The sequence below is a fragment of the Triturus cristatus genome, chromosome 3_2, assembly GCF_964204655.1.
Source record: "Triturus cristatus chromosome 3_2, aTriCri1.1, whole genome shotgun sequence".
Lineage (NCBI taxonomy): Eukaryota > Metazoa > Chordata > Amphibia > Caudata > Salamandridae > Triturus > Triturus cristatus.
Window position 1 is genome coordinate 257242972 of NC_140584.1, and position 24552 is coordinate 257267523.

A 24552-nucleotide genomic window follows, 5' to 3' on the forward strand; every position below is an offset into this window, starting at 1 on the left:
GTTTTATTGTGTAGTTAATTAAAACCATGACAATATAACATTTGTTAACAGTGCGTAATATCAAAACAGTTAAAAAAAGTTATAAAACAACTTGCTCTTTCCACAACATTTTAAAACATTTCCTTGTGCAAATAGTCAGTGTGACAGTAAAAATAGACTAATACCTGAGATTTATTCCAAAGTGCTATTGTGCTATTGTCTTATTGTTGAAACATACCCTTTTGCAATTTACTTATGGATGGTGTAAGTTGTGTGCAAAAATTAAAGTTTTAAGAGAGCCGTATATAACGTTTGTATAAAACAACAGAGGAGTGAGCAGGCAAGTTCTTAGTTCATTCAAAAAGGCTTTCTTGTAAGTGAGTTTGTAATGAATCTTCCACGCCGCACAGCACAGTCTAAGCTGATTCCTGTGTAAGGGCTAGCTGTGGCTTGGTCCCGTTATAGATGGATGTTGAGTCCTTGCAAACCGGCTGAGACAAAGCCGTGTCCCCTTCAGAATTTTGAAGAGCATTAATGATTCTGTGGTCAACTACCAAGATTTTTAGCCGTTTTTGTTCTGCAAGCATTAAAAATTTTACTAAGCGGCAGTTTAGCTGAGTGTTTTCTGGATTGAAACAGGCTAGTACCGCTTGTCTCCTAGTTCGAATACCATTTATATTGAATAGATTTTTTAGAAGTTTCTGCCGGGCTTGAGCCATGTCTTTGCATAGGCATATTAAGTGTAGTATGTCACCTTGTTTAGTTTTGCACAAGCTGCAATAGTCTTGTGCTGTCAGCCGTTGCCATGGCGGAAGATGCTGGGCACAAGGTAGAATTCCTAATCTTAACCTCAGAAAACTTATTTTTACTGCTTTAGAATACCCTTGATTAAAATATGTTTGAGGGGACAGTGACTTATATGTATTCAGAGTCATCCATGCGTGGGCTCTGTTAGAAAAGGTTGCCTTATCTTCGATCAGTGACGTTTGTTTGATGGCTTTCCAGACCAGTTTTTTAAATACGTGATATCCGATTTGGGCGTCCCAGAGTTCCTGTAGTTTAGTGTGTTCCAGAGCTGACTGAAGGTAAGCTCTGGCTTGAGACGTGTCTCTGTGCTGCAGATCTTGCCACAGCAGACTGTTAAGCATATGGGACGGAGAACTTTTGATCTTATACCAGCAGATGATATATGCACCCTGTCTTGCGAGATCTTGTCGTAGGAGCCCGAACTCCAACCTAACCTGGGCTGGAGAGGTGTAGTTCGGAAGAACGAACATTTGTTTGTATGCTTTGACCTGTAGGTTGTCTAGTTCCTTGGCGTCTCTGCCCCGCATTGCTTCGCTGCCGTATGCAATTGTGGGAAGAAGTTTCGCCTGAGCAACCTTTAATAAGGGGGTCAAAAGCGGCCCCGTAAGTTTGTATGCAAGATTTTTTAGTGTTATAGCCATTAGCGTGCCCTTTCTTCTTTCCTCCTCCATCTGAGATTTAAACAAGCCTCTTTTGTCTGTTATTATTCCGAGATATCTGTATTCGTCAGCCACGTCGATTTTTCTATCACTGAGAAACCAGTTTCTCTGGCTTGTCATTTTGTTGTTGTGGATTGTCATTGTCCGTGTTTTTTGCAGATTTTTCCTTCGATTATTCTCTGTGGCGTAGTTCTGCATTGCCGTCAGGAGGTTCTGTAGTCCAACGTGCGTGTGGCTAAGCAGGACTACGTCATCTGCATACATTAGGTTGGACAGTACAGTCCCACCTAACCTCGGGGAATGAGAATTACAAGCATTGAGTACTTTTGGCAGATCGGCCAGATATAAATTAAACAAGGTTGGTGCGAGCACACAACCCTGTTTCAAGCCTTTTGTGGTGTAGATTTTTTTGGATATGTGGGTGCCATCACCTAATTTCACCTGCACCCAGGTGTGTGTGTGTAAAATCTTCAGCATATTTACAATAGGCGCTGGTGCACCCCATTGATCCAATTTCCTCCATAGTCTGCCTCTATCCACATTATCGAAGGCAGCACTGAAGTCAATGAAGCACAGATGTAATGGTTGTTTAGAAATTTTGGCTGCATCGATTATTAGGGATAGTGTAAGAATATTGGTAGTGGTACTTGTTGATTTACGAAACCCAGTCTGATTCCACGGTATGACTGAACTAACCTCTGACTTACTACAGAACGGTTCAAAACCGGAGGGTCAAAGGGAACATTTTTAAGACCACACAGGGTTAGATCCCCAATTAAAGTACCTGTAAACACTAAGAACCCTGAGGTCTAAAATTGCCAGAAAGGAAAAAAGAAGAGTGAAAAGGTGGTGTGTAAATGAGAAACAAAAGCCCAATTCACGTAGTGAAAGGGCAATCCCTTTTAAGGACGTAATCCCTCACTCACCCTGGGTGACATGCTTCATCATATGGGATTCTCCTCCCAGAGAAAAATCCTAGTTTCTCACTGCACTATCATTTTTCCAGCACTGCACCCCTCACTCACACCTAGCTCTTCATATGTGGATTTAGTCTATCCTTTAGTGCACAATCAAAACATCCCTGAGCTCCTCCCTCTCATAGAGGGGGTTGTAGCCCCCAGAGAAACTAGGATTTTTCTCTGGGAGGAGAATCCCATATGATGAAGCATGTCACCCAGGGTGAGTGAGGGATTACGTCCTTAAAAGGGATTGCCCTTTCACTACGTGAATTGGGCTTTTGTTTCTCATTTACACACCACCTTTTCACTCTTCTTTTTTCCTTTCTGGCAATTTTAGACCTCAGGGTTCTTAGTGTTTACATGAACTAACCTCTGCCCAGGATATTAAATCTTCAAGTTTTGTGCCTGAAAAATATTTCGCCTCATTATCTATCAGTGCTATTAGGCGGTAGTTGTTAGGATCAGCCTTGTCCCCTTTTTTGTGGATTGGTGCTATAATTGACCCTTTCCAAAGTTCTGGTATTATTTCCAACAGCCTGATGTCCTAGAATAAAGAATGAAAGATTTCCACCTAGGCGTCGGACTTAGCCTTATAGAGTGCTGGTGGGATGCCGTTTAGACCTGGTGCTCCTTCACTCCTTCCTTTTGCGATTTGTTTTCTTATTATTGTCGGGGGGAATGGCTGATGAGACCTAGTCGGCTGTTTTCATTATGTTCGAATTCTTGTTTGCTCGACTCAGTTGAGGGCTGACTGACAAGATCTTGCGGGGTAAAAAAGCTTGTTTGATAATTGCCAGGTTTTTCAGTAGTATAGTTGAAGTGGCTTGACAGGTAGTTCACCCATGTTGATTCTGTTATGTTTGACCCAATGTGATGTGGACGGATAATTCCGTTGACTGTTTTCCAAAAGCGACTGCTGTTGTTGATTTTTATGTCGCTTAGTAATTTTGCCCAGTGTTCATTTTCTGAATCTCTTTTGATGTGCCATTTCAATCTCTTCACTTTTGCCTTTTGCTCTTTCAAATTTGTTCGAAGAGGAGTATTCCACGGTGAGTGTCTTAGGTTGCGCAGAGCTACGTTTATTGTTTTTTTAAGAGACTTTATCTCTGCTCAAGTTGTTTTCGAGATGTTGTTCTTATTATTTGCGATCTGTAGCTTCCGCTTGTTATTGTAGTTTACTGCTTGTCGACTTGTAAATATGTCAGTACATTTTTCCCAGATTTCTATTTGATTTCCTGGGCCATCTGCTAGTTCGTTGAAGAGTTGGATTGCAGCATCTGCTTTAATAGCTGCGTTGTTTGTTGTGCAGTTAATCCTCCGTAAATTAGAGGTATATATAAACTCCTGGGTTGCTTCCGGCTTAATCGTTTTTGTTGCTGTACAAGAAATGTAAAATTCTTGTGGGCGGTGGTCACTGTCTCCTTTGTCCCCCATTCTAAATCCGCCAATATGTTCAAAAAGTGCGAGATTTGCGAAGGAGTAGTCCAGGATTGAGCTGGTTGTTGAAGAATAATATGAGGCGACAGGTGGAATGTCGTCTGGGAATCTACCGTTTAGTACACGCAGATTTAAGTGTTCCAGATAGTCTAATAGGTGGTTATTGCTTCATCAGGCGGGCAGGCGACCCAGTTGGTTGCCTGCCCTTGGATCGCCCGTAAGATAACCCACCCATTACATATTCTGGAATTATGTAATAAACCTGCAGCATTGTTACCCAACACCAACTGTCTTGTGTGTGTCATTTGGGTAACCTACCATGGGGGAGGGGGGACAGCGGGGTGCCCCTGGGGGTACTATGCCGCGGCCCCCGCAGGGGGCCAATCGGCGGTTGGCGCCTTGGTGCCCCCGGGGCACCGGTCACCCTTCCCACAGGGAGGGGGTGGGGACGACGACCGGAGCCCCCCTCCTCGGGCTGGCCGGAGGTGACGCGCAAGGCATGTCACTTCCTGGCCATGGTGTGAGGGGGAGGCTATTTAGCCTTCCCCCACCCTCCTGGCGACCTCTTTGTCGCCCACCTCGCCACATCCCTCCCTACAGCTTACCCGACGTAGGCGTTGGGTGGGGGGGTTTCTGAGCGTTGTAATGTTATTTTTTTTTTTTTTTTCGTTGCAGGCGGAGTTACAGGGCGATCTGGAAGCCGGCCGGTACAAAGGGTACCTCTGCGCGGCACCATAGGGGGTGCCTGAGCCAAAACAGAGGAGCCTCATGGGAGGGTCCCGGAAGCCGTGTCGGCGCCCCACTAGTCCTGCGGGCGGTTGTGGCCTGAACAACCGGGGGCTTGCTAAGCGACGCTCCGCCCCCAGAAGGGGGGCGTGAGTAGAAGTTACCAACGGCACGTGATCGTAGAAAGAATCACATGGATGGCAGCAACGGCGGGCTTCGCTCCCTCGCTGCCCGGCTCATCAGGCGGGCAGGCGACCCAGTTGGTTGCCTGCCCTTGGATCGCCCGTAAGATAACCCACCCATTACATATTCTGGAATTATGTAATAAACCTGCAGCATTGTTACCCAACACCAACTGTCTTGTGTGTGTCATTTGGGTAACCTACCATGGGGGAGGGGGGACAGCGGGGTGCCCCTGGGGGGTACTATGTGCATTGTATTCTGGCACGCGCTATGATGGAGATGATGTAAACTCAGCGCCCGTCTCCCCTTTTCCCCGTTTAGTAGCATTGCTGTATTGAGTGGCGCTGGGAATTTTGTTTGGTGTGCTATTTACCATTGATGGAAAGTTATCTTGCACGCCCTCCAAAATGACGAATCAGAACGGGCGTTTGAGTCTGTCGTCAGGCACCAAGTGGGTGTTTCCGGATGTATATGTATAGTTTTTGCACACCCACCAAACTGGCCAATAAGAAGAGCTTTGTCGTATTGGCAATGCGCGAGCCAATGGGCGCTGCTAAGCTTAGTGTGCGAGTAGCCAAGGCCTTATTTTATTTTTTTTTAAGTTGGAAGGCAGCCATGTGTGCTTTCCGTTTTAAATGAAATGGGAGTTCTCGTTCAACCACTTTATCTACTTCTTTCAAGATACGTCATTAAAGAGTACTGCTGATCACATAAGTTTGAAGTGGTGTTTGTTTACTTCGTGCTTGGTGTTTGTGTACAGCAAGTCTTTTTATAGAGCGCTTGTTTTGATCACAGAGGATTGGCACAGAGCCCAACCATTCCTGTAGGAATAAATAATGTAACTAAGATTGAAGGCACTTGTTTTTCAAGAGTTTGCGAGGGAGGGGGGCGGGCATGATGAACTGAAAAGAATAACATTTACAAGTGCACACTTGCAATAAATAACGTGAATTAACTAGCTACCCACTGCTTAAAAGCTGGTTATATTGGCTTTGCCCTATCCGGCATGTGTCGCTAATGTGCTTCATTTATGCAATCTCTTTATTTCCAGGTGCTGCAGGTGTACTTGTGGGGCATCCATTTGACACTGTGAAGGTAGGTTCACTTTTGTATATTTGCCCATTGTTTAATGCTCTTCCAAACACTTGTAATCATTGAGCAATTGTATAGTTTTAAAATTAGTTTCGTAGCACTAGGTTGCCATATCAACAAGCACTTTGAAACTTGATTGACTTGCACTGGGGTCTTGCACTCAACGAACCATTTATGTATCAGGAGTCAGAAACCGCATTTCAGTGTATTAATGCAACACTGTTTGCGTATTGCTCATTCAGTGGAGCAAAATCCTGTTGGCATTTTAGCAAGGTCTCGTCCTAATCAACCAAGTAATCCCCAGGTTGTTTTGGATGTTTAAGCTGAAATTAAGGTATTGACCATGTTTCTTAAGCAAGATGTGGCTCAGCCAGAGCCGTTTCAGCACAGTTGTCGGTTAACTATTGGCCTGCAAGCGCCTGCATTTAATCTCTATGGGCAATGTGAACTCATTCTTTTCATGTCTTGTTCCTTTTTCTGCTAAAAGTTGCAGAGAATGGAAATGAAGTAAACCTTTGCATTAGTTTGTATACAGAGAAAAATTTGATCCATCCATCCATTATTATTATTTTTTAGGTCAAGTCTAGAGTCAGCACGCATGCCCTGCTTTGCGAGGCATGCAGTATTTGGAATATAGCTTCAAGGTCCTCCCATCTTGTTAGTGCCCTTCAATTAATGCCTGATTTTCATTGATGGGCATGCTTAATTAGGAGACTGCCCCGTTACGTGTCCCCATACTTTTTGGTTTACTCATGGTGTTTTTGGCCCACTCCTTATTTTTTAGGTCTCGCCTAATCCAGCGCATGCGCTGGTCTGGCCGAGACATTTAGTGTATGGCTTTTCAAAGTGCTGCCTGTGGCCTAAAGCTTGCGTGCACGCGTGCAGCGCCATGTGTCTTTCCTCTGCCGCGCTTGAATTAAGATGTACTGGGTAACGATCTGCCTTGAGAATGGGAAAGCATCGCAGCCTTCTAACCTCGATGCGGCTTGTCGTTTTCAGCTTCTGCTCTTTTGTAACATTGGTCTTTTTCTCCGACGTCTGTTGTGGGACCAGCAGCTTACGATAGACTCGCACTGGAGTAGAGGCGGCGCTGGTTTGTTTCTGCAGTCGTCGGCGCTTTTTAAACTGCCTCATGCCAGCCGCTGGGCCAGATTTCAATTGTCTTTTTACACCTGACCCAGCGTGAGCTTTATCTGTCGTGCCAGCCTCATGTAATTAAAAAAAAATCCTAAATAAAGAATAAATGCCTGTCTAGAGGGCCTTAATGTCATTTCTGCTTATCCATTGTTCTGTTTGTGTCATTCACATTTTGCTCCTGCTGTCTGCTGCACACTGTTTTGGGGCAGTGGATCAGGCTATTTCAGCCATTGTCATTCTTGCACTTTGAGTAACTGCATTTTTTTTACTGATCACATGTGCAAGCCGACTAAAAAAGATGTCCACTTCAGTGCTGTAGCTGCTGGGCCAATATTTAGTCCGTTCCTTTTTTTCTATAGATTCTGTATTCTTTTTTATTAGTCATCCTTTCGTGTTTGGTGGTTAATTTTCTTTTGCAAGCATATGACTACCATGTTTAGTCAGTGGCAAGTTTTTTTTTTTTTTAATTCTTTTTTTAAATTTATGCCATATGCTTGCTATAAAAATTAAAAACACCCTTTGCACCAGCTTGCCAACGCCACATTTATTGACTTTGCCAGTGCTTGCTTATAGTGAATGTTGTGTCCTGGGGTCTAAACTTCACTATCAGTGGTGTAGTTTTTGGAGTCTCTGCATATGAAAGCAGCCAGTTTAGACTTAAGAGCAGATGCCACCGTCCACGCTTGCCACCTTTCAAGCTCCTTTTTTGTGCTGGCTAGATTTGCCAGGGCCATGTTTCCAACAAAAAAATCATAATAAATTGCACAGGTGCATACATAGAGGGGCTTTCAAACCGCGTTCTTCATTTGTTGGTTTATTGAGGTGTTATTCACATTTTGCTTCCTTCCCCCAGACTAAAGCCTAGGGCATTGCCAGCCCACTCAGTCTTCCCCTTCCCTGTGAGTGACAGTGTTTTGCTCTTGCACGTGAGCACATCCACCTAAATTGTATCCGTTTCAGTGTCAAGGCTGGTAGGCCAATCGGCTTTTATTTATTTGTGCAGTGGTTTAATTATTTATTTATATATATATATATATATATTACCTACTGGCGGTCGCCAGTAGGTAGTTATAGTTAGGACCCTGTTTCCATAGGAAAACCGCAACATTCTATTTTGAATAACTTTGGCGCCGGTCGACGAATCCTCGCCAAATTTTCAAAATAGGTGGGGCGCTGCGCTCCGCTCCTACCCTGAAAGTCTCGGGGGGATTCGTCAAGCGGGGGCTGAGATAAAAGGGGGGTCCCAAAATGCGTTTTTCCCATGCATTTTTCCATAGGACCTTTAGACACAGCCACAGCCCGAACGGCTGAACAGAGTTCCTTGAAATTTGGCAGAGAGGTAGTCTACAGGTCAAGGAAGTGCCTTTTGTAGGTTTGGTGTAAATCTGTTCAGTAGATTCTGAGAAAATAGCCTTTAAATCAATATATATATCTGAGCCCGCTTACGGTGCGCTTACCGTACGCGTACGGTGACGTGCGCGAGCGCGATTCTGATTGGCTGTTCGATCTAAGTAAACATTCGAATCGGTCGAAACCAGGAAGCGGCGGCCGCCATTTTCTCTCTCGCACTCTGAGGGGGGCTGCAAAAACCAAGACAAAAAACATCTACAGGGGGAGTATATTCAGTTCTTAAACACCCAGCATCCATATATGTGTCCCCAAACAACCCCCAAGGCCAAAAAAACAAATTTATTTTTTTTCGAAAAATCGCCGATTACGCTTACCGTACGCGTACGGTAAAAAATTTATAAAAAAAAAAAATTAGCCACACTTTCCCCACCCCGTGTGCAAATTGTGCCCGTAGGGCACCATTTGTGCATGGCATATAATTCGAAATAGAAAGTACAAATGAATAACGTTCACAACGAAGCGCATAATATGTCCCCCATGTGCGCACGGTGCGCGAAGCGCATCGTGCGTACATGGCCCATCCCACGTAACGTGGGCACGCGGTGCGCGCAGCGCACCGCGTGACCACCGTGCGTGCACGGCACTAACTGCGTAAAGTGGGCGCGCGGTGCACGAAGCACACCGCGTGCTCACTGTGCGCGCACGGTGCGCAAAGCGCACCATGCGTGCACGGAACGAACTGCGTTAACTGGGCGCGCACGCCACGAATGGCGTAAAGTAACTTAGCATTTAAAAAACCGTACAAATTCACTGAAAAAACCATAGGTTTCACACACGTTATAGTTAGGAATTAGCATTTAAAAAACCTTGCAAATTCACTGAAAAAACCATAGGTTTCACACAAGTTATAGTTAGCTGTACATTTCACTCGTAAAAAACCAATGAAATTCCCCCGTTATAGTTAGTGCAGGCAACTATAACTCACGCGACCGCAATCCTCTGCTGATGACATATGTGTCTTTATGAAAAAAAAATATTTGTAATATATGTATAGCTAAAATTTAATGGAAGAAGACATGGGCAAATAAGTGTCTAAATACAGTATTAGCATCAGCAGAGGATTGCGGTCGCGTGAGTTATAGTTGCCTGCACTAACTATAACGGGGGAATTTCATTGTTTTTTTACGAGTGAAATGTACAGCTAACTATAACTTGTGTGAAACCTATGGTTTTTTCAGTGAATATATATATATATTCACAGAAAAAACCATAGGTTTCAGGCACGTTATAGTTAGGAATTAGCATTTAAAAAACCTCAGAAATTCACTGAAAAAACCATAGATTTCAGGGGTGTTATAGTTAGCTGGACTTTTCACTTGTACAAAACCATTGAAATTCCCCCGTTATAGTTAGTTCAGCTAACTATAACTCGCACGCCCGCAATGCACTGCTGATGACGTCACATATTACAGTGACATCACTCATGACATCACTGATGACATCTCAAATGACTTCACTGATGACATCATCCTTGCTGATAGAGTGGCAGACCTCCTCTCCCCCTAATATAACCTTTGATACACACATTCAAAAATAGAAACTAAAATTTTCAAAACAATGGACATACCAATATCAGTTACAACAACCTATTCAGTAATTCTAAGATCCACATACACATCCACTCATTCACCAACAGTCCTATACAGTCACTCATACATGTACTCACTCATCATATGTACTCATACACCTATACATCCTGTTACACAATGCCACTCATCCATAGAGTTACTCACACACATAGTCACTCATGCTAATAAAGAATAAAACATACATTTACTTGCCTATACAGTTATACACACACCACCACACTTACTTCTACGGAAACTTACACATACTTAGTCTTTTAAACAATCACTTATAGAAACACATACTTATTCATACAGGAATACTTTCAATCTCTCACTCTCACATATACTCACTTATATACACCAATAGTCACATATACTAGTTTAAAACATATGTAGTTACTCATAAAGACACTATTGAGACAGTCATTCACTCACTAACACACCCATGCACACTCTCATCCACCCATACAGTCCTGCACACATGCTGTCTTCAACACATACAAACAGTGAGTCACTCATTCATGCACATATGCACTACATAATACCCCCCACCGAACCATGCAGACACTCAGACTGATAGTCAAAAAAACAACTAATAACCTATATAGACACCCATGTAGCTACTCACCAACCCATGCAGCGACTTATACACAAAGTGAGAGACTGATACAGATATTTACATATTTAAACATTACTCACTAAGCCATGTATTCACTATGATACACTTAATCAGTCAGTTACACAATCAATTTTTCAAAAACAAATCATCCATTTAGACACTTATATACCCATTTATTCTTCCATTGACCTTGAGATATACATATATAAAACATATTTAATTTTCAGAAAAACACACATTCACTGGATGATGTCATCAGTGATGTCATTTGAGATGTCATCAGTGATGTCATGAGTGATGTCACTGACCATGTCATGAGTGATGTAATATGTGACGTCATCAGCAGTGCATTGTGGGCGCGCGAGTTATAGTTAGCTGAACTAACTACTATAACGGGGGAATTTCAATGGTTTTGTACAAGTGAAAAGTCCAGCTAACTATAACACCCCTGAAACCTATGGTTTATTCAGTGAATTTCTGAGGTTTTTTAAATGCTAATTCCTAACTATAACGTGCCTGAAACCTATGGTGTTTTCTGTGAATATATATATATATTACCTACTGGCGGTCGCCAGTAGGTAGTTATAGTTAGGACCCCTTTTCCATAGGAAATCCGCAACATTCTATTTTGAATAACTTTGGCGCCGGTCGATGAATCCTCGCGAATTTCTCAAAATAGGTGGGGCGCTACGCTCCGCTCCTACCCTGAAAGTCTCGGGGGGATTCGTCAAGCGGGGGCTGAGATAAAAGGGGGGTCCCAAAACGCGTTTTTCCCATGCATTTTTCCATAGGACCTTTAGACAGAGCTACAGCCCGAACGGCTGAACAGAATTACTAGAAATTTGGCAGAGAGGTAGTCCCTATGTCAAGGAGTGCCTTTTGTAGGTTTGGTGTAAATCTGTTCAGTAGATTCTGAGAAAATAGCCTTTAAATCAATATATATATCTGAGCCCACTTACGGTACGCTTACCGTACGCTTACCGTACGCGTACGGTGGCGTGCGCGAGCGCGATTCTGATTGGCTCTTAGATCTTAGTAAACATTCGAATCGGCAGAAACCAGGAAGCGGCGTCCGCCATTTTGTCTCTCGCACTGAGTGTTATTTATCAAACATGATGCCCAAAAACATGTTACGGGGCTGTTTTGACAACTCCCTCCCACATAGTCATGTTGAGGGAGTCCCCAAACATCCCCCAAGAGCAAAAACGGTTTTATTTTTTTTTCGGCAATTTCGCCGAGTACGCTTACCGTACGCTTACCGTAAGCGTACGGTAAAAAATAGAAATAAAAAAAACACTATCCACACTTACCCCACCCCCTGTGGTTTTGGTGGCCGTAGGCCACCAAATGTACAGGGCTTATTACATCAGTAAAAAAACTGTATTTTGGCAACATGAAATTATAAAATCGAAATAAAAAAAACACTATCCACATTGACCCCACCACCTGTGCTTTTGGTGGCCGAAGGCCACCAAATGTACAGGCCTTATTAAAGTTGATAAAAACCGTGCACGGAACGCACTGCGTTAAGTGGGCGCGCACGCCTCGAATGGCGTAAAGTAACTTAGCATTTAAAAAACCGTACAAATTCACTGAAAAAACCATAGGTTTCACACATGTTATAGTTAGCGGAAATTTTACTGATAAAAAACCAATGAAATTGCCCCGTTATAGTTAGTGCTGGCAACTATAACTCACGCGACCGCAATCTTCTGCTGATGACATATGTGTCTTTATAAAAAAAAATATTTGTAATATATGTATAGCTAAAAATGTATGGAAGAAGACATGGGCAAATAAGTGTCTAAATACAGTATTAGCATCAGCAGAGGATTGCGGTCGCGTGAGTTATAGTTGCCAGCACTAACTATAACGGGGCAATTTCATTGGTTTTTTATCAGTAAAATTTCCGCTAACTATAACATGTGTGAAACCTATGGTTTTTTCAGTGAATATATATATATATATATATATATATATATATATATATATATATATATATATATATATATATATATATCAAAACAGGTAGCCCCAGGTGGAGACGCCACTCGTGAGGATTAACACCTTTTTATTGAAGACCGCAGTGCAAACAGGATCACACACACCAAATTCAAAGTCTCTGAAGCCTTACGCGTTTCAGACATTGCTGTCCTTGTTCACAGGCAGGGAAAGTAAAGAGCAGCAGCAGCGTTTGTGGACACACCTGATAAGCATTTCCCAAGTCCTGCCCCAGTGGGCGGTGCCGCTCGGCATGCTGGTACTTGTTGTCCCTCAAATGTTCCTCGCAAGTGGGTTCTGCTGCCCTTCAAAATAAACACAAAGGTCTTAGCCAAGTGGGTCGAATTGATGCCAGAAAGCTGTGTGTGCTGCATACCAAGTCTTTCAAAATGGCTCACACCACGCCATCAGCGCTGAAAATTCAAGCTGCCAAGGTCCGCTTTTAAGCAGTAGGGCATCTCCGTGACCGGACCGGCTGCTCAAATACATCAAAACAGGTTGCCCCAGGTGGTGACGCCACTCGTGAGGATTAACACCTTTTTATTGAAGACCGCAGTGCAAACAGGATCACACACACCAAATTCAAAGTCTCTGAACCCTTACGCGTTTCAGACATTGCTGTCCTTGTTCACAGGCAGGGAAAGTAAAGAGCAGCAGCAGCGTTTGTGGACACACCTGATAAGCATTTCCCAAGTCCTCCCCCAGTGGGCAGTGCTGCTCAGCATGCTGGTACTTGTTGTCCCACAAATGTTCCTCCCAAGTGGGTTCTGCTGCCCTTCAAAATAAACACAAATGTCTTACCCAAGTGGGTCGAATTGGTGCCAGAAAGCTGTGTGTGCTGCATACCAAGTCTTTCAAAATGGCTCACCCCACGCCATCAGCGCTGAAAATTCAAGCTGCCAAGGTCCGCTTTTAAGTAATAGGGCATCTCCGCGACCGGACTGGCCGCTCAAATACATCAAAACAGGTTGCCCCAGGTGGAGACGCCACTCGTGAGGATTACCACCTTTTTATTGAAGACCGCAGTGCAAACAGGATCACACACACCAAATTCAAAGTCTCTGAAGCCTTACGCTTTTCAGACATTGCTGTCCTTGTTCACAGGCAGGGAAAGTAAAGAGCAGCAGCAGCGTTTGTGGACACACCTGATAAGCATTTTCCAAGTCCTGCCCCAGTGGGCGGTGCCGCTCGGCATACTGGTACTTGTTGTCCCACAAATGTTCCTCCCAAGTGGGTTCTGCTGCCCTTCAAAATAAACACAAATGTCTTACCCAAGTGGTACGAATTGGTGCCAGAAAGGTGTGTGTGCTGCATACCAAGTCTTTCAAAACGGCTCACCCCACGCCATCAGCGCTGAAAATTCAAGCTGCCAAGGTCCGCTTTTAAGCAGTAGGGCATCTCCGCGACCGGACCGGCCGCTCAAATACATCAAAATAGGTTGCCCCAGATGTCATCAGTGATGTCATGAGTGATGTCACTGACCATGTCATGAGTGATGTAATATGTGACGTCATCAGCAGTGCATTGCGGGTGCGCAAGTTATTGTTAGCTGAACTAACTATAACGGGGGAATTTCAATGGTTTTGTACGAGTGAAAAGTCCAGCTAACTATAACGCCCCTGAAACTTATGTTTTTTTCAGTGAATATATATATATATATATATATATATATATATATATATATATATATTATCTACTGGCGGTTGCCAGTAGATAGTTATAGTTAGGACCGTGTTTCCATAGGAAATCCGCAACATTCTATTTGGAATAACTTTGGCGCCGGTTGACGAATCCTCACGAAATTTTCAAAATAGGTGGGGCGCTCCGCTCCGCTCCTACCCTGAAAGTCTCGGGGGGATTCGTCAAGCGGGGGCTGAGAAAAAAGGGGGGTCCCAAAACGCGTTTTTCCCATGCAATTTTCCATAGGGACCTTTAGTCCAAGGTACAGCCCGAACGGCTGAACAGAATTACTTGAAGTTTGGCAGATAGGTAGTCCTCAGCTCAGGGATGTGCCTTTTGTATATATGGTGTCAATCTGTTCAGTAGTTCCTGAGAAAATCTAAAGTAAAATCATATATATATGTGGGCGGAGCCTAACCACACATCTCATCCTGAGATCTGATTGGCTGTCAGCACTTCATCCAAGAAGTGTTGGCAGCCATCTTGGGACCAATATACATGATAGCACCTCATTAAAAAGCATTGCAGTTAATAGAAGGTTTTAAGAATTTAGTTACATTATAAATCATTTGTTGATGGTACCATACTCATTTTAGGAATTGTGGTATGTTCTAAGGTGATTTCACCATGTGAAAAAGCCTTCTGCTGGGATATCATGATTGAGAGAAAAATATTTTCTCATGCTTTTCACACAGAGGTTTGGAAGGTGATCTATAAGCTAAACTGAGAGCTTATTTTTTGTAAATTCACATTATCTTTCTCAGTCATGTGAGAATGAAGTCTGACATTCTCAGTAAAACATGTACATCCAACAAGGGCAGAGACTGTCAGTTGATTCCTTTGTGTTCTACTGCAGCTTCCCAGAGTGTTCCAAAGAACAACTAGAGCGCTAACAGTCCTACTTATGATAAACGTATGGCACACCTGAAGCCATCTTGCTTAGATTAAAGTGGTAACTCTTAAAACATTTATTTTAAAAAGGAACAAAATGAGGGGGTTCATTTTTCCATAAAAAGTATGATTAGTGCTGCAGAAAGAAAAATTAGGGCACATTTTGAGTGACTTCTCAAATCCTCTTCTATTTCATTAAAAAATTCTGACATGCAGACTGAAACATGCACTTTCAATACCAGCAGCAGTTTTCCCTGGTGAGCAGTAGCTTTACTACAGTGATCTAATGAGCAAAAAGAGTGCTAACATTCTGAATTTATGGCAAATGTGTGACACATCTGAATGCCTTCTTGATGGAATCAAAGTAAAAAACTGAAAGTATTTCCTACTGAGGAGACTGCAGTAAATGAGGAAATTAGGAAACTTCATAACAAATAAGTCTCCCAAGATGGCCACCAGAGACAAAAGAGCCCAAATGTAGCCCAAATATCACCAATATGTAGCCCAAGTATAGCCCAATGACAGAATGTCCCAGAGTGTTCTTAAAAACAACTAGAGCGCTTACTGTCTTCATTATGACAAAAGTATGGCACACCTGAAGCCATCTTGATTGGCATAAACTGTTAACACTTAAAACATTTAATTTAAAAAGGAACACAATGAGGGGGTTCATTTTGCCATAGAAATTATGATTAATGCTGAAGAAAGAAAATGAGGGCACATGTTGAGTGACTTCTCAAATCCTCTTCTATTTCATTATAAAACTCTGACATGCAGACTGAAACATGCACTTTTAATACCAGGAGCAGACTTCCATGGTGAACAGTAGTTTTACTACAGTGATCTAATGAGCAACTAGAGTGCTAACATTCAGAATTTATGGCAAATGTGTGACATATCTGAATACCTTCATGATGGAATCAAAGTAAAAAACTGAAAGCATTTCCTACTGAGGAGACTGCAGTACATGAGGAAATTAGGAAACTTCATAACAAATAAATCTCCCAAGATGGCCACCGGAGACAAAAGAGCCCAAATGTAGCCCAAAATCACCCAGATGTAGCCCAAATATAGCCCAATGACAGAAGTGTGCAAAACATTTATTATTTTGTGTTTTTGCAGTGTTATATAGTGCAGACTTGTCAGGTATTGGAGTGCTTTACATGAGCATTGGTTACATCACACAAGAACAAATTCATTTTGGTTGCAGACATGGGGAGACTAAGTGATTTGACCAGAATCACAGAATGTCGAGCTGAAGCAGAAACTCCAACCTGGTTCCCCAGTTGCAAAGTCTGCAGTTCTGGAAGTAACACCACATCCTCTCCCCTAAGTGCAACATTTAATCAAGTGGTCAACTAGATAAAAAAACATAAAGATAACAAATAATTTAAAAGTGCTTTGTCGCTATTTGAAAACTCAGAAAATATGTCCTTATTTTAGTCTTTTAGAGCACTAACCATAATTTTGATGCCAATAAGACGCTCTCATATATGTAATTTCTAAAGGAAATGCTCTAGGTATTACAGTTTTCATTACATCAAGATGACGTCAGGCGTTCCACACTTTTGTAATAAATATAGAATGTTAGCAATCTAGTTGTTCATTAGGATACCGTTGAGAGGCAGAGGCCAGGGGCACGGACTCTGAAAATTGAAGGCAGGTAGGAGGGTGCAAAGGCAACAATTTAACCACACTGAGCAGGCAGGAAGGGCCGTGGCAGCACAACAGACTATGGAGGGCAGTGGAAAGGGGGGCAGGGGCAACAAACCAACAATACAGGACTTGCAAGAGAGGCTGTGGCAATGTAATAGACCATTGTGGGCAGAAGGAAGAGGCAATGGTAGTACAACCATACATGCCAACAGACCCGATTCAGCCAGGAAACGTCCAATGTTTTTAAGCTCAAATGGGCTTTATTTGATCTGTCTCCTGTCTACAATCTCCTCTTTTTCAATGTAACTCAAAGGGGAAAATCAATACCCCAGTTTTTTTTCAAAATCTCCCTCTTACCAAGTTCAAAATGTTCGCAAGTATGGTACATTGGATCATGGAAGGAAACGGGGTAGGGACATGGACTTGGATAACAGAGGACAGGAGGGACATGGAGAGGTGCACCAAACTGACCCTGCAGGGCAGGCATCAGGGTTTGCAGCAGCACAATACACCACACAGGGCATGCGGGACGGGAGTGCAGCACAACAATCCATAGAAAGTAAGAGGGAGGGGACAGGACCATGCACATGGACAACAGAGAACAGAGAGGCAAGAGGCAATGGTAGCTAGCTGACCATAATGGACAGACAGGAGAGAAAGCTGCAGCATAACAGACCATAAAGGCCAGGAGGGACGGATCAGGGGCATTACAATGGAACAGACAAGCCAGGAGGGAGGGAGTAGGGGTCTGCACATGTAAACAGAGGGCTGGGGGCAAGGGGGCAGGGCAGGAGCAGCAAGATAGCCATGGAGGTCAGGCAGGATGGGCACTAGAAGCAAGACACACCATGAAGAGCAACAGTGAGACTGTGATGGAATACACACAGACCATGGAGGGAAGGTGGGAGGGGGTCAGGGGCAGCTAACTGACCACACAGGGAAGGTGGGAGGGGCCATGGCAGCACAGAAGACCATGCATGGCAAGTGGGAGGGTTAGTGGCAGCACAATGGCTATGATGGACAAGAAGGAGGGTGCAGGGGCATGCACAAAGGACGATGGAGGATAGAAGGGAGGGTCAGGACCTGTGCACAGACAAAGTTCAGGGGAAGGGGCCTCACAACAGACCGCACGGGGTAGGCAGGAGGAGCAGTTGCAGCACAACAGACCAGGGAGGGCAGAAGGGTGTGGCAGTACAATGGACCATGTAGGACAGGAGGAAGAGGATAGGGGCATGGCATGTGGACAGGCAGGGTGGAGGTGGCAGGGACAGGTTACAGTCATCTGACAATGCTAGGCAGGTGGGAGGGGAGTGGCAGCTCAACAGAACACTCAGAGTAGATAGGAGTGGCAGTTCCATGGAACATGGTGGGCAAAAAGGATGGAGCAGGGGCATGCACAAAGACATCGGAGGGCAGGGGGAAGGAGAATAGGGGCAGCAAGCTAAGCACAGAGTTTAAGCAGGAGGTCAGTGATGGTGCATAGAATTGGGCAATGGAGGGCAGGAGGAGTGGACTGGTACATCATACTAAATTAAGGGCAGTGGCAGCACATCAGACCATGCATGGCAGGAGGGAGGAGGCTAGTCCATGGATTCACACAACAGAGGATAGGGAGGAGGGGGATGGGGCAGCAAGCTAACTGTTCAGAGAAGGCGGGTATTAGGAACTTTATTGTTTTTAAAACGTGTGTCTGTGCGAACTACTTAAAATATGAACAAGTATGCAGCATAATCTCACTTTTATTCAGGAAGAAGAGGACGTTTGTGACTGTGACTCCGGGCTCACTTGGCAGAAACACCCCCTGACCCTCCACCCCCTATCGCAAAATGTAATGCCCGTGAAAAGGGTAGGTGAACACAGTGTTATATACAACATAGTCCTGAGAGCACGATTGAAAATGAAAACTAGATATAGTGTATGGTATAAACTATGCACTAAAAAGTGTGATATAAGATGAACCGGGCGTGAAATATAATATGCAATACATTGTGCGCAATGACAGATTCATTGGAGAGCGCGAGATAGCACAGGCACTAGCGCGTGCTATGCGATATGCGCCTTGGAGTGTAATATGCACAGGGCAGTGTTGTGTAACCTAACTAGTCTCTAAAGTTGTAATATAAAATATGTGCTGGGGAGTGTAACGTTGCATATGCACTGTGACAAAGATATGGATCCCAGATTGTAATATGTATGGCATAGCACTGTGTGTTATAACATAGGCATCGAGGAAGGCACGTTAGATGGGGCAATATAACCCGTGCGAAGACAAGTGTGGCATGACATATTCACGGGGTGGTGTTACAGTGCACATGGGCTAGAGAGTGTCATAGCATATGCACTAGCTGGTGGAATACAACACAGAGGTGTGTGGCACTCAGCAGGCAATGGTGGGTGTAACACAGCATTGGGCTCTGCTAGGAGCGCGCTGTGACTCTCAAGTGATGTTCGTCCCCTTTCCAGAGAGTAAAATAAAAAGTATTATACATCCGGCAGTGGATGTGTGTTTTATTAACCGTGAGGGGGGTTTCCTGCATAGTTTTGGTCAAATTTTTGTCGAATCCCCTTTGAATGGCTTGGTGTGCATGTGTATTAAATATGCCCGTCAATAGCTACCCATGTTTGTATAAATAAACGACAAGGGTGTCTACCGGGATTAGGCACGGTAGGGCATCAGACATGTCAGAGCTTCACTAGTGGTGTAAATACATTCCACGTGGATTCATTGTATGCATAGTCGCCTTTTAATGAATATCACGCAAATCGTCATGGTGATAGGTACGTACGTTTGTCAAGCATGTCCTAGGTGTGTCTATAAATATATATTTTTTTAAAATAATAAAAAACAGTGGCCGGCCCTGGGGATTGGGGTCAAAAAAATATAATTAGGAGACAGGCCCTGGGGGATGGGGTCATCAGGGCCAATAAATTAGAATAAGAAGGGGAACCACACAGCCCCCTTCTTAAAAAATTAAAATAAATAAAAGACTGGCATCGTGCCGGAGGCCACGCCCCCTCCTTGCAGCACTCTGCAAACGCGCCCCCTGGTGAGTTGTAAGTTGGGGAAATAATTCCTCTTCAATACTGAGGGTCCCTGAGGGCCAACTAGCCCAACAGGCATCTCCAGTATGCGCCAGGGAGCTGCGCTGCAGACAGGTGTTCTGAGGCCAAGCCCCTTTTTACACCTCTCTGCAACGCAGCTCTGTGGCGCTTACTGGAGGTACCTAGTGGTCTAGTTTGACCCTAGGGACCCTTAGGATTCAAGGGGACTTAATCTCTCAACTTAGAACGGCCACAGGGCACGTTTACACAGTGGTGAAGGGAGGGGACGGGGCCTGAGGTGACGTGTGCAAACACGCACTATGGCACGTTTTAAATTGGGGATATAATTTCCCTTCAATACTGAGGGCCCCTGGGGGCTAACTAGCCCACCAAGTGCTTCCAGTAAGCGCCACTGAGCTGCATTGCAGAGGGGTGGTCCAGGCCGTGCCACTTTTTACACCTCTCTGCAACGCAGCTCTGTGGCACTTACTGGAGGTACCTAGTGGGCTAATTGGACCCTAGGGACCCTCAGGATTCAAATGAACGTAATCTGCCAACTAAAAACGGACACAGGGCGTGTTTACACAGTGGTGAAGGGAGGGGACGGGGCCCGAGTTAACATGTGCAAAAACGCCCTGTGGCCTGTTTTAAGAGGTAGTTTTAATCCCCCTGCCCTATTATATACTAGGGGCTTACAGAGGAGGTCATGCTAATCACAGGGGGACCCCAACGCATAATGTTCCCTAGTGTATGTAGGTGTTTTCACTGTATTCTAAGTGTCTTTTAACATAGCACTGGCTCCAGGACTGGTTAGTCAGACTCAGTTACCACCAGTATCCGTCTGATAAAGTTGAGGGTACAGGATGATTTTGCAACAAGGCTTCTTTCTGCTCTTCTTTTTGTTCTTTCTGCACGTTATCCTTCTTCCTGCACTTTTCTTCGTCTTTGAGGACTTCTGTTGCTTCTTTCTGCACTTCTTTTTTTTCTTTCTGTGCATTTTTTCTTCTTTCTTCACATGTCCCATCTTCACATGTACTATCTCTGTAGGCATAGTTAGAAATTAGCATTTAAAAAACCTTTGAAATTCACAGAAAAAACCATAGGTTTCAGGCACGTTAAAGTTAGGAATTAGCATTTAAAAAACCTCAGAAATTCACTGAAAAAACCATAGGTTTCAGGGGTGTTATAGTTAGCTGGACTTTTCACTTGTACAAAACCATTGAAATTCCCCCGTTATAGTTAGTTCAGCTAACTATAACTCGCGCGCCCGCAATGCACTGCTGATGACGTCACATATTACATCACTCATGACATGGTCAGTGACATCACTCATGACATCACTGATGACATCTCAAATGACATCACTGATGACATCATCCTTGTGATAGAGTGGCAGACCTCCTCTCACCCTAATATAACCTTTGATACACACATTCAAAAATAGAGACTAAAATTTTCAAAACAATGGACATACCAATACCAGTTACAACAACCTCTTCAGTAATTCTAAGATCCACATACACATCCACTCATTCACCAACAGTCCTATACAGTCACTCATACATGTACTCACTCATCATATGTACTCCTACACCTATACATCCTGTTACACAATGCCACTCATCCATAGAGTTACTCACACACATAGTCACTCATGCTAATAAAGAATCAAACATACATTTACTTGCCTATACAGTTATACACACACCACCACACTTACTTCTACGGAAACGTACACATACTTAGTCTTTTAAACAATCACTTATAGAAACACGTACTTATTCATACAGGAACTCTTTCAATCTCTCACTCTCACATATACTCACTTATATACACCAACAGTCACATATACTAGTTTAAAACCTATGTAGTTACTCATAAAGACACTATTGAGACAGCCATTCACTCACTGACACACCCATACACACACTCATCCACCCATACAGTCCTGCACACATGCTGTCTTCAACACATACAAACAGTGAGTCACTCATTCATGCACCTATGCACTACGTAATACCCCCCACCGAACCATGCAGACACTCAGACTGATACTCAAAAAACCAACTAATAACCTATAGAGACACCCATGTAGCTACTCACCAACCCATGCAGCCACTTATACACAAAGTGAGACACTGATACAGATATTTACATATTTAAACATTACTCACTAAGCCATGTATTCACTATGATACACTTAATCAGTCAGTTACACAATCAATTTTTCAAAAACAAATCATCCATTTAGACACTTATATACCCATTTATTCTTCCATCGACCTTGAGATATACATATATAAAACATATTTAATTTTCAGAAAAACACACATTCACTGGATGATGTCATCAGTGATGTCATCAGTGATGTCATTTGAGATGTCATCAGTGATGTCACTGACCATGTCATGAGTGATGTAATATGTGACGTCATCAGCAGTGCATTGCGGGCGCGCGAGTTATAGTTAGCTGAACTAACTATAACGGGGGAATTTCAATGGTTTTGTACAAGTGAAAAGTCCAGCTAACTATAACACCCCTGAAACCTATGGTTTTTTCAGTGAATATATATATACACACACACACAAAAACACATATATTCCACTGCAAAGCTCTTGATAAAAAACAATGTTGGCACTCCATAGTTAGAATTCAAAGATTTATTTTTTCAATTTCAAGGAAATTACTAGATCATCTAAGCATTTCAGCTGCACACTGCAGCCTTGTTCACACACACACACACACACATAGATAGTATATATCTATATATATATACATATATATATTCACTGAAAAAAACCATAGGTTTCACACATGTTATAGTTAGCTGGACATTTTACTGATAAAAAACCAATGAAATTCCCCCGTTATAGTTAGTGCAGGCAACTATAACTCACGCGACCGCAATCCTCTGCTGATGCTAATACTGTATTTAGACACTTATTTGCCCATGTCTTCTTCCATTAAATTTTAGCTATACATATATTGCAAATATATTTTTTTCATAAAGACACATATGTCATCAGCAGAGGATTGCGGTCGCGTGAGTTATAGTTGCCTGCACTAACTATAACGGGGGAATTTCATTGGTTTTTTATCAGTAAAATGTCCAGCTAACTATAACATGTGTGAAACCTATGGTTTTTTCAGTGAATTTGCAAGGTTTTTTAAATACTAATTCCTAACTATAACGTGTGTGAAACCTATGGTTTTTTCAGTGAATTTGTACGGTTTTTTAAATGCTAAGTTACTTTACGCCATTCGTGGCGTGCGCGCCCACTTAACGCAGTTCGTTCCGTGCGCGCACGGTGCGCTTCGCACACCGTGCGCCCACAGTGAGCACGCGGTGCGCTTCGCGCACCGCGCGCCCACTTTACGCAGTTAGTGCCGTGCGCAGTTAGTGCCATGTGTACGGTAAGCTTACCGTAAGCGCACGGTAAGCGCACCGTAAGCTGCCACAGATATATATATTGATTTAAATGCTATTTTCTCAGGAACTACTGAACAGATTTACACCAGACCTACAAAAGGCACTTCCTTGACCTGAGGACTACCTCTCTGCCAAATTTCAAGTAACTCTGTTCAGCCGTTCGGGCTGTAGCTGTGTCTAAAGGTCCTATGGAAAAATGCATGGGAAAAACGCGTTTTGGGACCCCCCTTTTTTCTCAGCCCCCGCTTGACGAATCCCCCCGAGACTTTCAGGGTAGGAGTGGAGCGTAGCGCCCCACCTATTTTGAAAATTTCGCGAGGATTCGTCGACCGGCGCCAAAGTTATTCCAAATAGAATGTTGCGGTTTTCCTATGGAAACAGGGTCCTAACTATAACTACCTACTGGCGACCGCCAGTAGGTTATATATATATATATCCTACTAGCAGAAGAGCAGGAGCTTCCACTAGACCACCAGGGATGAAATGGGGCAGGAGCGGGTGGAGGAGGGCCTTGAACACCTACGTGGGACACAAGAAGGTGCTTAAAGGCAGTGCCTTAACGGCAGAGCTGCCCAAGGAGAGAACAGTTACTCTGACCAGGAGGTCAGAGATCCTGCTCTCCTTGGCGTCCAGCAGTCACCATTAAATCCGCAAGGAAAATCCGAGGCACCTCGGCTATATCATAACGTGACAACTTCTTCCTCACAGTATGTTCTTAACTTTATTTTAAAAATAAGATTTTAATCTTGCGTCGCCCTCACCATCTATTTTCTTTCTTCCCGGCCCTGTGAGCTGTCCCCTTCCACAACGGCTTGTGCCGCTTGAGCGGAGGGACCTGCCTCACATATTGCTCTCACTTCCACCGGACAGGAGTGCATAGTACGGTCAGCGTTCTAGTCGCTGCCTCTGCTCCTCCCCCTCACTCCTTCCCCTCATAAAGCCAGGATTCTGCGCGGACGCACAGCGTAAACCCGGCAAGGAAAGTCAGAGGCACCTCGGCCATATCCATAACGGTGATTCTGCACAGGCGTGCTGCGGACTCCCGCAGCAGGGCACACCGCTGGCACGCCGAAGGCCCGCCGAAGGCAAGCACGTCTTCGCCCGTCCGTGCCTGGCCGACGCCGGACCCTCTGCCCATTTTCCTTGCTGTCTCCTACGCCTCCTGCACCCTTCTCTCCTCACCTGCTTATCCCCACTTCAACTTGTAACAATGGTCACCCTGCGCTATCCGAGAGAAGAACTTGGAGCATTAAACAGGGCGAATCCTTCTGTGAGG

At 43.9% G+C, this 24552-nt stretch overlaps 1 protein-coding gene across 4 annotated transcripts in view; it reads left to right on the forward strand.

Moving 5' to 3' along the window:
* LOC146857073 (uncharacterized) overlaps positions 1–24552 on the forward strand; it is a 345333-nt gene that overhangs the window by 14031 nt on the left and 306750 nt on the right. For all 4 annotated transcript variants that reach the window (XR_014979538.1, XR_014979537.1, XR_014979536.1 and 1 more), the window contains exon 2: positions 5802–5845. The gene's annotated coding sequence lies outside the window, so the exon portion shown is untranslated. The remainder of the gene's footprint in view (positions 1–5801; positions 5846–24552) is intronic.